Source organism: Rhamphochromis longiceps, unplaced genomic scaffold (assembly GCF_057381845.1).
Source record: "Rhamphochromis longiceps isolate RC_006_pf unplaced genomic scaffold, R_longiceps_female_GT1.1 unmapped_scaffold_9, whole genome shotgun sequence".
In the NCBI taxonomy this organism is placed as follows: domain Eukaryota; kingdom Metazoa; phylum Chordata; class Actinopteri; order Cichliformes; family Cichlidae; genus Rhamphochromis; species Rhamphochromis longiceps.
This window is the reverse complement of record NW_028187229.1, coordinates 22,374-35,971: the sequence shown is the minus strand read 5'-3', so window position 1 is coordinate 35,971 and position 13,598 is coordinate 22,374.

Sequence of the window (13,598 nt, the reverse complement as noted above, 5' to 3'; positions counted from 1 at the left end):
AAATTTGTTGTGTTTTCTTTAACAATGTCAGAAGGAGAGAGGCACTGAGGCACCGTCTTCCGCCCCCCGGCGCTCCTGCTGCGCCTCCTCCTTCTGACAGGAACTGCCTGCAGAACAAGCATGAATGATGCCTGAGTGGACACACGCAACTCACAAGTTCCTGGCTCTGTCAGCTCCTCTGCAGAGGGTTTCCCTAAGAAGGTGGACCTAGCAGGGTCACCGGGGGACGGGGAGCTGTGCCTCACGGCCCTCACTTCGTCGGAGAAACCCTCATGCAGAGTTCAGAAACTTGTGTGTTGAGTATGTCGCTGTGAGCCTCCACCATTTAACTAGTGGGTGAAGCCTGAACTGTCTAGAGACAGACCAGACCAGCTGCACAACACAGACACTTCAAACCTGAGGACAAAATCTGAGAGAACAGAAAAAGGAAAGGAAACTTAGCTTAGAACCATGCAGCGCTACAGGAGACGGCAGCACTGCAGAGGTGAGGACCGGCACCTGTTTGAAAGAGACAGATGCACACAAACACACACACAACGACGAACGAGAAACAAACACAGAGAGAGGGAAAAGTGGTTATACAGAACTTGAGGACATTATCTACATGTAATTATCTACATACTTATAAATTTGTTGTGTTTTCTTTAACAATGTCAGAAGGAGAGAGGCACTGAGGCACCGTCTTCCGCCCCCCGGCGCTCCTGCTGCGCCTCCTCCTTCTGACAGGAACTGCCTGCAGAACAAGCATGAATGATGCCTGAGTGGACACACGCAACTCACAAGTTCCTGGCTCTGTCAGCTCCTCTGCAGAGGGTTTCCCTAAGAAGGTGGACCTAGCAGGGTCACCGGGGGACGGGGAGCTGTGCCTCACGGCCCTCACTTCGTCGGAGAAACCCTCATGCAGAGTTCAGAAACTTGTGTGTTGAGTATGTCGCTGTGAGCCTCCACCATTTAACTAGTGGGTGAAGCCTGAACTGTCTAGAGACAGACCAGACCAGCTGCACAACACAGACACTTCAAACCTGAGGACAAAATCTGAGAGAACAGAAAAAGGAAAGGAAACTTAGCTTAGAACCATGCAGCGCTACAGGAGACGGCAGCACTGCAGAGGTGAGGACCGGCACCTGTTTGAAAGAGACAGATGCACACAAACACACACACAACGACGAACGAGAAACAAACACAGAGAGAGGGAAAAGTGGTTATACAGAACTTGAGGACATTATCTACATGTAATTATCTACATACTTATAAATTTGTTGTGTTTTCTTTAACAATGTCAGAAGGAGAGAGGCACTGAGGCACCGTCTTCCGCCCCCCGGCGCTCCTGCTGCGCCTCCTCCTTCTGACAGGAACTGCCTGCAGAACAAGCATGAATGATGCCTGAGTGGACACACGCAACTCACAAGTTCCTGGCTCTGTCAGCTCCTCTGCAGAGGGTTTCCCTAAGAAGGTGGACCTAGCAGGGTCACCGGGGGACGGGGAGCTGTGCCTCACGGCCCTCACTTCGTCGGAGAAACCCTCATGCAGAGTTCAGAAACTTGTGTGTTGAGTATGTCGCTGTGAGCCTCCACCATTTAACTAGTGGGTGAAGCCTGAACTGTCTAGAGACAGACCAGACCAGCTGCACAACACAGACACTTCAAACCTGAGGACAAAATCTGAGAGAACAGAAAAAGGAAAGGAAACTTAGCTTAGAACCATGCAGCGCTACAGGAGACGGCAGCACTGCAGAGGTGAGGACCGGCACCTGTTTGAAAGAGACAGATGCACACAAACACACACACAACGACGAACGAGAAACAAACACAGAGAGAGGGAAAAGTGGTTATACAGAACTTGAGGACATTATCTACATGTAATTATCTACATACTTATAAATTTGTTGTGTTTTCTTTAACAATGTCAGAAGGAGAGAGGCACTGAGGCACCGTCTTCCGCCCCCCGGCGCTCCTGCTGCGCCTCCTCCTTCTGACAGGAACTGCCTGCAGAACAAGCATGAATGATGCCTGAGTGGACACACGCAACTCACAAGTTCCTGGCTCTGTCAGCTCCTCTGCAGAGGGTTTCCCTAAGAAGGTGGACCTAGCAGGGTCACCGGGGGACGGGGAGCTGTGCCTCACGGCCCTCACTTCGTCGGAGAAACCCTCATGCAGAGTTCAGAAACTTGTGTGTTGAGTATGTCGCTGTGAGCCTCCACCATTTAACTAGTGGGTGAAGCCTGAACTGTCTAGAGACAGACCAGACCAGCTGCACAACACAGACACTTCAAACCTGAGGACAAAATCTGAGAGAACAGAAAAAGGAAAGGAAACTTAGCTTAGAACCATGCAGCGCTACAGGAGACGGCAGCACTGCAGAGGTGAGGACCGGCACCTGTTTGAAAGAGACAGATGCACACAAACACACACACAACGACGAACGAGAAACAAACACAGAGAGAGGGAAAAGTGGTTATACAGAACTTGAGGACATTATCTACATGTAATTATCTACATACTTATAAATTTGTTGTGTTTTCTTTAACAATGTCAGAAGGAGAGAGGCACTGAGGCACCGTCTTCCGCCCCCCGGCGCTCCTGCTGCGCCTCCTCCTTCTGACAGGAACTGCCTGCAGAACAAGCATGAATGATGCCTGAGTGGACACACGCAACTCACAAGTTCCTGGCTCTGTCAGCTCCTCTGCAGAGGGTTTCCCTAAGAAGGTGGACCTAGCAGGGTCACCGGGGGACGGGGAGCTGTGCCTCACGGCCCTCACTTCGTCGGAGAAACCCTCATGCAGAGTTCAGAAACTTGTGTGTTGAGTATGTCGCTGTGAGCCTCCACCATTTAACTAGTGGGTGAAGCCTGAACTGTCTAGAGACAGACCAGACCAGCTGCACAACACAGACACTTCAAACCTGAGGACAAAATCTGAGAGAACAGAAAAAGGAAAGGAAACTTAGCTTAGAACCATGCAGCGCTACAGGAGACGGCAGCACTGCAGAGGTGAGGACCGGCACCTGTTTGAAAGAGACAGATGCACACAAACACACACACAACGACGAACGAGAAACAAACACAGAGAGAGGGAAAAGTGGTTATACAGAACTTGAGGACATTATCTACATGTAATTATCTACATACTTATAAATTTGTTGTGTTTTCTTTAACAATGTCAGAAGGAGAGAGGCACTGAGGCACCGTCTTCCGCCCCCCGGCGCTCCTGCTGCGCCTCCTCCTTCTGACAGGAACTGCCTGCAGAACAAGCATGAATGATGCCTGAGTGGACACACGCAACTCACAAGTTCCTGGCTCTGTCAGCTCCTCTGCAGAGGGTTTCCCTAAGAAGGTGGACCTAGCAGGGTCACCGGGGGACGGGGAGCTGTGCCTCACGGCCCTCACTTCGTCGGAGAAACCCTCATGCAGAGTTCAGAAACTTGTGTGTTGAGTATGTCGCTGTGAGCCTCCACCATTTAACTAGTGGGTGAAGCCTGAACTGTCTAGAGACAGACCAGACCAGCTGCACAACACAGACACTTCAAACCTGAGGACAAAATCTGAGAGAACAGAAAAAGGAAAGGAAACTTAGCTTAGAACCATGCAGCGCTACAGGAGACGGCAGCACTGCAGAGGTGAGGACCGGCACCTGTTTGAAAGAGACAGATGCACACAAACACACACACAACGACGAACGAGAAACAAACACAGAGAGAGGGAAAAGTGGTTATACAGAACTTGAGGACATTATCTACATGTAATTATCTACATACTTATAAATTTGTTGTGTTTTCTTTAACAATGTCAGAAGGAGAGAGGCACTGAGGCACCGTCTTCCGCCCCCCGGCGCTCCTGCTGCGCCTCCTCCTTCTGACAGGAACTGCCTGCAGAACAAGCATGAATGATGCCTGAGTGGACACACGCAACTCACAAGTTCCTGGCTCTGTCAGCTCCTCTGCAGAGGGTTTCCCTAAGAAGGTGGACCTAGCAGGGTCACCGGGGGACGGGGAGCTGTGCCTCACGGCCCTCACTTCGTCGGAGAAACCCTCATGCAGAGTTCAGAAACTTGTGTGTTGAGTATGTCGCTGTGAGCCTCCACCATTTAACTAGTGGGTGAAGCCTGAACTGTCTAGAGACAGACCAGACCAGCTGCACAACACAGACACTTCAAACCTGAGGACAAAATCTGAGAGAACAGAAAAAGGAAAGGAAACTTAGCTTAGAACCATGCAGCGCTACAGGAGACGGCAGCACTGCAGAGGTGAGGACCGGCACCTGTTTGAAAGAGACAGATGCACACAAACACACACACAACGACGAACGAGAAACAAACACAGAGAGAGGGAAAAGTGGTTATACAGAACTTGAGGACATTATCTACATGTAATTATCTACATACTTATAAATTTGTTGTGTTTTCTTTAACAATGTCAGAAGGAGAGAGGCACTGAGGCACCGTCTTCCGCCCCCCGGCGCTCCTGCTGCGCCTCCTCCTTCTGACAGGAACTGCCTGCAGAACAAGCATGAATGATGCCTGAGTGGACACACGCAACTCACAAGTTCCTGGCTCTGTCAGCTCCTCTGCAGAGGGTTTCCCTAAGAAGGTGGACCTAGCAGGGTCACCGGGGGACGGGGAGCTGTGCCTCACGGCCCTCACTTCGTCGGAGAAACCCTCATGCAGAGTTCAGAAACTTGTGTGTTGAGTATGTCGCTGTGAGCCTCCACCATTTAACTAGTGGGTGAAGCCTGAACTGTCTAGAGACAGACCAGACCAGCTGCACAACACAGACACTTCAAACCTGAGGACAAAATCTGAGAGAACAGAAAAAGGAAAGGAAACTTAGCTTAGAACCATGCAGCGCTACAGGAGACGGCAGCACTGCAGAGGTGAGGACCGGCACCTGTTTGAAAGAGACAGATGCACACAAACACACACACAACGACGAACGAGAAACAAACACAGAGAGAGGGAAAAGTGGTTATACAGAACTTGAGGACATTATCTACATGTAATTATCTACATACTTATAAATTTGTTGTGTTTTCTTTAACAATGTCAGAAGGAGAGAGGCACTGAGGCACCGTCTTCCGCCCCCCGGCGCTCCTGCTGCGCCTCCTCCTTCTGACAGGAACTGCCTGCAGAACAAGCATGAATGATGCCTGAGTGGACACACGCAACTCACAAGTTCCTGGCTCTGTCAGCTCCTCTGCAGAGGGTTTCCCTAAGAAGGTGGACCTAGCAGGGTCACCGGGGGACGGGGAGCTGTGCCTCACGGCCCTCACTTCGTCGGAGAAACCCTCATGCAGAGTTCAGAAACTTGTGTGTTGAGTATGTCGCTGTGAGCCTCCACCATTTAACTAGTGGGTGAAGCCTGAACTGTCTAGAGACAGACCAGACCAGCTGCACAACACAGACACTTCAAACCTGAGGACAAAATCTGAGAGAACAGAAAAAGGAAAGGAAACTTAGCTTAGAACCATGCAGCGCTACAGGAGACGGCAGCACTGCAGAGGTGAGGACCGGCACCTGTTTGAAAGAGACAGATGCACACAAACACACACACAACGACGAACGAGAAACAAACACAGAGAGAGGGAAAAGTGGTTATACAGAACTTGAGGACATTATCTACATGTAATTATCTACATACTTATAAATTTGTTGTGTTTTCTTTAACAATGTCAGAAGGAGAGAGGCACTGAGGCACCGTCTTCCGCCCCCCGGCGCTCCTGCTGCGCCTCCTCCTTCTGACAGGAACTGCCTGCAGAACAAGCATGAATGATGCCTGAGTGGACACACGCAACTCACAAGTTCCTGGCTCTGTCAGCTCCTCTGCAGAGGGTTTCCCTAAGAAGGTGGACCTAGCAGGGTCACCGGGGGACGGGGAGCTGTGCCTCACGGCCCTCACTTCGTCGGAGAAACCCTCATGCAGAGTTCAGAAACTTGTGTGTTGAGTATGTCGCTGTGAGCCTCCACCATTTAACTAGTGGGTGAAGCCTGAACTGTCTAGAGACAGACCAGACCAGCTGCACAACACAGACACTTCAAACCTGAGGACAAAATCTGAGAGAACAGAAAAAGGAAAGGAAACTTAGCTTAGAACCATGCAGCGCTACAGGAGACGGCAGCACTGCAGAGGTGAGGACCGGCACCTGTTTGAAAGAGACAGATGCACACAAACACACACACAACGACGAACGAGAAACAAACACAGAGAGAGGGAAAAGTGGTTATACAGAACTTGAGGACATTATCTACATGTAATTATCTACATACTTATAAATTTGTTGTGTTTTCTTTAACAATGTCAGAAGGAGAGAGGCACTGAGGCACCGTCTTCCGCCCCCCGGCGCTCCTGCTGCGCCTCCTCCTTCTGACAGGAACTGCCTGCAGAACAAGCATGAATGATGCCTGAGTGGACACACGCAACTCACAAGTTCCTGGCTCTGTCAGCTCCTCTGCAGAGGGTTTCCCTAAGAAGGTGGACCTAGCAGGGTCACCGGGGGACGGGGAGCTGTGCCTCACGGCCCTCACTTCGTCGGAGAAACCCTCATGCAGAGTTCAGAAACTTGTGTGTTGAGTATGTCGCTGTGAGCCTCCACCATTTAACTAGTGGGTGAAGCCTGAACTGTCTAGAGACAGACCAGACCAGCTGCACAACACAGACACTTCAAACCTGAGGACAAAATCTGAGAGAACAGAAAAAGGAAAGGAAACTTAGCTTAGAACCATGCAGCGCTACAGGAGACGGCAGCACTGCAGAGGTGAGGACCGGCACCTGTTTGAAAGAGACAGATGCACACAAACACACACACAACGACGAACGAGAAACAAACACAGAGAGAGGGAAAAGTGGTTATACAGAACTTGAGGACATTATCTACATGTAATTATCTACATACTTATAAATTTGTTGTGTTTTCTTTAACAATGTCAGAAGGAGAGAGGCACTGAGGCACCGTCTTCCGCCCCCCGGCGCTCCTGCTGCGCCTCCTCCTTCTGACAGGAACTGCCTGCAGAACAAGCATGAATGATGCCTGAGTGGACACACGCAACTCACAAGTTCCTGGCTCTGTCAGCTCCTCTGCAGAGGGTTTCCCTAAGAAGGTGGACCTAGCAGGGTCACCGGGGGACGGGGAGCTGTGCCTCACGGCCCTCACTTCGTCGGAGAAACCCTCATGCAGAGTTCAGAAACTTGTGTGTTGAGTATGTCGCTGTGAGCCTCCACCATTTAACTAGTGGGTGAAGCCTGAACTGTCTAGAGACAGACCAGACCAGCTGCACAACACAGACACTTCAAACCTGAGGACAAAATCTGAGAGAACAGAAAAAGGAAAGGAAACTTAGCTTAGAACCATGCAGCGCTACAGGAGACGGCAGCACTGCAGAGGTGAGGACCGGCACCTGTTTGAAAGAGACAGATGCACACAAACACACACACAACGACGAACGAGAAACAAACACAGAGAGAGGGAAAAGTGGTTATACAGAACTTGAGGACATTATCTACATGTAATTATCTACATACTTATAAATTTGTTGTGTTTTCTTTAACAATGTCAGAAGGAGAGAGGCACTGAGGCACCGTCTTCCGCCCCCCGGCGCTCCTGCTGCGCCTCCTCCTTCTGACAGGAACTGCCTGCAGAACAAGCATGAATGATGCCTGAGTGGACACACGCAACTCACAAGTTCCTGGCTCTGTCAGCTCCTCTGCAGAGGGTTTCCCTAAGAAGGTGGACCTAGCAGGGTCACCGGGGGACGGGGAGCTGTGCCTCACGGCCCTCACTTCGTCGGAGAAACCCTCATGCAGAGTTCAGAAACTTGTGTGTTGAGTATGTCGCTGTGAGCCTCCACCATTTAACTAGTGGGTGAAGCCTGAACTGTCTAGAGACAGACCAGACCAGCTGCACAACACAGACACTTCAAACCTGAGGACAAAATCTGAGAGAACAGAAAAAGGAAAGGAAACTTAGCTTAGAACCATGCAGCGCTACAGGAGACGGCAGCACTGCAGAGGTGAGGACCGGCACCTGTTTGAAAGAGACAGATGCACACAAACACACACACAACGACGAACGAGAAACAAACACAGAGAGAGGGAAAAGTGGTTATACAGAACTTGAGGACATTATCTACATGTAATTATCTACATACTTATAAATTTGTTGTGTTTTCTTTAACAATGTCAGAAGGAGAGAGGCACTGAGGCACCGTCTTCCGCCCCCCGGCGCTCCTGCTGCGCCTCCTCCTTCTGACAGGAACTGCCTGCAGAACAAGCATGAATGATGCCTGAGTGGACACACGCAACTCACAAGTTCCTGGCTCTGTCAGCTCCTCTGCAGAGGGTTTCCCTAAGAAGGTGGACCTAGCAGGGTCACCGGGGGACGGGGAGCTGTGCCTCACGGCCCTCACTTCGTCGGAGAAACCCTCATGCAGAGTTCAGAAACTTGTGTGTTGAGTATGTCGCTGTGAGCCTCCACCATTTAACTAGTGGGTGAAGCCTGAACTGTCTAGAGACAGACCAGACCAGCTGCACAACACAGACACTTCAAACCTGAGGACAAAATCTGAGAGAACAGAAAAAGGAAAGGAAACTTAGCTTAGAACCATGCAGCGCTACAGGAGACGGCAGCACTGCAGAGGTGAGGACCGGCACCTGTTTGAAAGAGACAGATGCACACAAACACACACACAACGACGAACGAGAAACAAACACAGAGAGAGGGAAAAGTGGTTATACAGAACTTGAGGACATTATCTACATGTAATTATCTACATACTTATAAATTTGTTGTGTTTTCTTTAACAATGTCAGAAGGAGAGAGGCACTGAGGCACCGTCTTCCGCCCCCCGGCGCTCCTGCTGCGCCTCCTCCTTCTGACAGGAACTGCCTGCAGAACAAGCATGAATGATGCCTGAGTGGACACACGCAACTCACAAGTTCCTGGCTCTGTCAGCTCCTCTGCAGAGGGTTTCCCTAAGAAGGTGGACCTAGCAGGGTCACCGGGGGACGGGGAGCTGTGCCTCACGGCCCTCACTTCGTCGGAGAAACCCTCATGCAGAGTTCAGAAACTTGTGTGTTGAGTATGTCGCTGTGAGCCTCCACCATTTAACTAGTGGGTGAAGCCTGAACTGTCTAGAGACAGACCAGACCAGCTGCACAACACAGACACTTCAAACCTGAGGACAAAATCTGAGAGAACAGAAAAAGGAAAGGAAACTTAGCTTAGAACCATGCAGCGCTACAGGAGACGGCAGCACTGCAGAGGTGAGGACCGGCACCTGTTTGAAAGAGACAGATGCACACAAACACACACACAACGACGAACGAGAAACAAACACAGAGAGAGGGAAAAGTGGTTATACAGAACTTGAGGACATTATCTACATGTAATTATCTACATACTTATAAATTTGTTGTGTTTTCTTTAACAATGTCAGAAGGAGAGAGGCACTGAGGCACCGTCTTCCGCCCCCCGGCGCTCCTGCTGCGCCTCCTCCTTCTGACAGGAACTGCCTGCAGAACAAGCATGAATGATGCCTGAGTGGACACACGCAACTCACAAGTTCCTGGCTCTGTCAGCTCCTCTGCAGAGGGTTTCCCTAAGAAGGTGGACCTAGCAGGGTCACCGGGGGACGGGGAGCTGTGCCTCACGGCCCTCACTTCGTCGGAGAAACCCTCATGCAGAGTTCAGAAACTTGTGTGTTGAGTATGTCGCTGTGAGCCTCCACCATTTAACTAGTGGGTGAAGCCTGAACTGTCTAGAGACAGACCAGACCAGCTGCACAACACAGACACTTCAAACCTGAGGACAAAATCTGAGAGAACAGAAAAAGGAAAGGAAACTTAGCTTAGAACCATGCAGCGCTACAGGAGACGGCAGCACTGCAGAGGTGAGGACCGGCACCTGTTTGAAAGAGACAGATGCACACAAACACACACACAACGACGAACGAGAAACAAACACAGAGAGAGGGAAAAGTGGTTATACAGAACTTGAGGACATTATCTACATGTAATTATCTACATACTTATAAATTTGTTGTGTTTTCTTTAACAATGTCAGAAGGAGAGAGGCACTGAGGCACCGTCTTCCGCCCCCCGGCGCTCCTGCTGCGCCTCCTCCTTCTGACAGGAACTGCCTGCAGAACAAGCATGAATGATGCCTGAGTGGACACACGCAACTCACAAGTTCCTGGCTCTGTCAGCTCCTCTGCAGAGGGTTTCCCTAAGAAGGTGGACCTAGCAGGGTCACCGGGGGACGGGGAGCTGTGCCTCACGGCCCTCACTTCGTCGGAGAAACCCTCATGCAGAGTTCAGAAACTTGTGTGTTGAGTATGTCGCTGTGAGCCTCCACCATTTAACTAGTGGGTGAAGCCTGAACTGTCTAGAGACAGACCAGACCAGCTGCACAACACAGACACTTCAAACCTGAGGACAAAATCTGAGAGAACAGAAAAAGGAAAGGAAACTTAGCTTAGAACCATGCAGCGCTACAGGAGACGGCAGCACTGCAGAGGTGAGGACCGGCACCTGTTTGAAAGAGACAGATGCACACAAACACACACACAACGACGAACGAGAAACAAACACAGAGAGAGGGAAAAGTGGTTATACAGAACTTGAGGACATTATCTACATGTAATTATCTACATACTTATAAATTTGTTGTGTTTTCTTTAACAATGTCAGAAGGAGAGAGGCACTGAGGCACCGTCTTCCGCCCCCCGGCGCTCCTGCTGCGCCTCCTCCTTCTGACAGGAACTGCCTGCAGAACAAGCATGAATGATGCCTGAGTGGACACACGCAACTCACAAGTTCCTGGCTCTGTCAGCTCCTCTGCAGAGGGTTTCCCTAAGAAGGTGGACCTAGCAGGGTCACCGGGGGACGGGGAGCTGTGCCTCACGGCCCTCACTTCGTCGGAGAAACCCTCATGCAGAGTTCAGAAACTTGTGTGTTGAGTATGTCGCTGTGAGCCTCCACCATTTAACTAGTGGGTGAAGCCTGAACTGTCTAGAGACAGACCAGACCAGCTGCACAACACAGACACTTCAAACCTGAGGACAAAATCTGAGAGAACAGAAAAAGGAAAGGAAACTTAGCTTAGAACCATGCAGCGCTACAGGAGACGGCAGCACTGCAGAGGTGAGGACCGGCACCTGTTTGAAAGAGACAGATGCACACAAACACACACACAACGACGAACGAGAAACAAACACAGAGAGAGGGAAAAGTGGTTATACAGAACTTGAGGACATTATCTACATGTAATTATCTACATACTTATAAATTTGTTGTGTTTTCTTTAACAATGTCAGAAGGAGAGAGGCACTGAGGCACCGTCTTCCGCCCCCCGGCGCTCCTGCTGCGCCTCCTCCTTCTGACAGGAACTGCCTGCAGAACAAGCATGAATGATGCCTGAGTGGACACACGCAACTCACAAGTTCCTGGCTCTGTCAGCTCCTCTGCAGAGGGTTTCCCTAAGAAGGTGGACCTAGCAGGGTCACCGGGGGACGGGGAGCTGTGCCTCACGGCCCTCACTTCGTCGGAGAAACCCTCATGCAGAGTTCAGAAACTTGTGTGTTGAGTATGTCGCTGTGAGCCTCCACCATTTAACTAGTGGGTGAAGCCTGAACTGTCTAGAGACAGACCAGACCAGCTGCACAACACAGACACTTCAAACCTGAGGACAAAATCTGAGAGAACAGAAAAAGGAAAGGAAACTTAGCTTAGAACCATGCAGCGCTACAGGAGACGGCAGCACTGCAGAGGTGAGGACCGGCACCTGTTTGAAAGAGACAGATGCACACAAACACACACACAACGACGAACGAGAAACAAACACAGAGAGAGGGAAAAGTGGTTATACAGAACTTGAGGACATTATCTACATGTAATTATCTACATACTTATAAATTTGTTGTGTTTTCTTTAACAATGTCAGAAGGAGAGAGGCACTGAGGCACCGTCTTCCGCCCCCCGGCGCTCCTGCTGCGCCTCCTCCTTCTGACAGGAACTGCCTGCAGAACAAGCATGAATGATGCCTGAGTGGACACACGCAACTCACAAGTTCCTGGCTCTGTCAGCTCCTCTGCAGAGGGTTTCCCTAAGAAGGTGGACCTAGCAGGGTCACCGGGGGACGGGGAGCTGTGCCTCACGGCCCTCACTTCGTCGGAGAAACCCTCATGCAGAGTTCAGAAACTTGTGTGTTGAGTATGTCGCTGTGAGCCTCCACCATTTAACTAGTGGGTGAAGCCTGAACTGTCTAGAGACAGACCAGACCAGCTGCACAACACAGACACTTCAAACCTGAGGACAAAATCTGAGAGAACAGAAAAAGGAAAGGAAACTTAGCTTAGAACCATGCAGCGCTACAGGAGACGGCAGCACTGCAGAGGTGAGGACCGGCACCTGTTTGAAAGAGACAGATGCACACAAACACACACACAACGACGAACGAGAAACAAACACAGAGAGAGGGAAAAGTGGTTATACAGAACTTGAGGACATTATCTACATGTAATTATCTACATACTTATAAATTTGTTGTGTTTTCTTTAACAATGTCAGAAGGAGAGAGGCACTGAGGCACCGTCTTCCGCCCCCCGGCGCTCCTGCTGCGCCTCCTCCTTCTGACAGGAACTGCCTGCAGAACAAGCATGAATGATGCCTGAGTGGACACACGCAACTCACAAGTTCCTGGCTCTGTCAGCTCCTCTGCAGAGGGTTTCCCTAAGAAGGTGGACCTAGCAGGGTCACCGGGGGACGGGGAGCTGTGCCTCACGGCCCTCACTTCGTCGGAGAAACCCTCATGCAGAGTTCAGAAACTTGTGTGTTGAGTATGTCGCTGTGAGCCTCCACCATTTAACTAGTGGGTGAAGCCTGAACTGTCTAGAGACAGACCAGACCAGCTGCACAACACAGACACTTCAAACCTGAGGACAAAATCTGAGAGAACAGAAAAAGGAAAGGAAACTTAGCTTAGAACCATGCAGCGCTACAGGAGACGGCAGCACTGCAGAGGTGAGGACCGGCACCTGTTTGAAAGAGACAGATGCACACAAACACACACACAACGACGAACGAGAAACAAACACAGAGAGAGGGAAAAGTGGTTATACAGAACTTGAGGACATTATCTACATGTAATTATCTACATACTTATAAATTTGTTGTGTTTTCTTTTTAACAATGTCAGAAGGAGAGAGGCACTGAGGCACCGTCTTCCGCCCCCCGGCGCTCCTGCTGCGCCTCCTCCTTCTGACAGGAACTGCCTGCAGAACAAGCATGAATGATGCCTGAGTGGACACACGCAACTCACAAGTTCCTGGCTCTGTCAGCTCCTCTGCAGAGGGTTTCCCTAAGAAGGTGGACCTAGCAGGGTCACCGGGGGACGGGGAGCTGTGCCTCACGGCCCTCACTTCGTCGGAGAAACCCTCATGCAGAGTTCAGAAACTTGTGTGTTGAGTATGTCGCTGTGAGCCTCCACCATTTAACTAGTGGGTGAAGCCTGAACTGTCTAGAGACAGACCAGACCAGCTGCACAACACAGACACTTCAAACCTGAGGACAAAATCTGAGAGAACAGAAAAAGGAAAGGAAACTTAGCTTAGAACC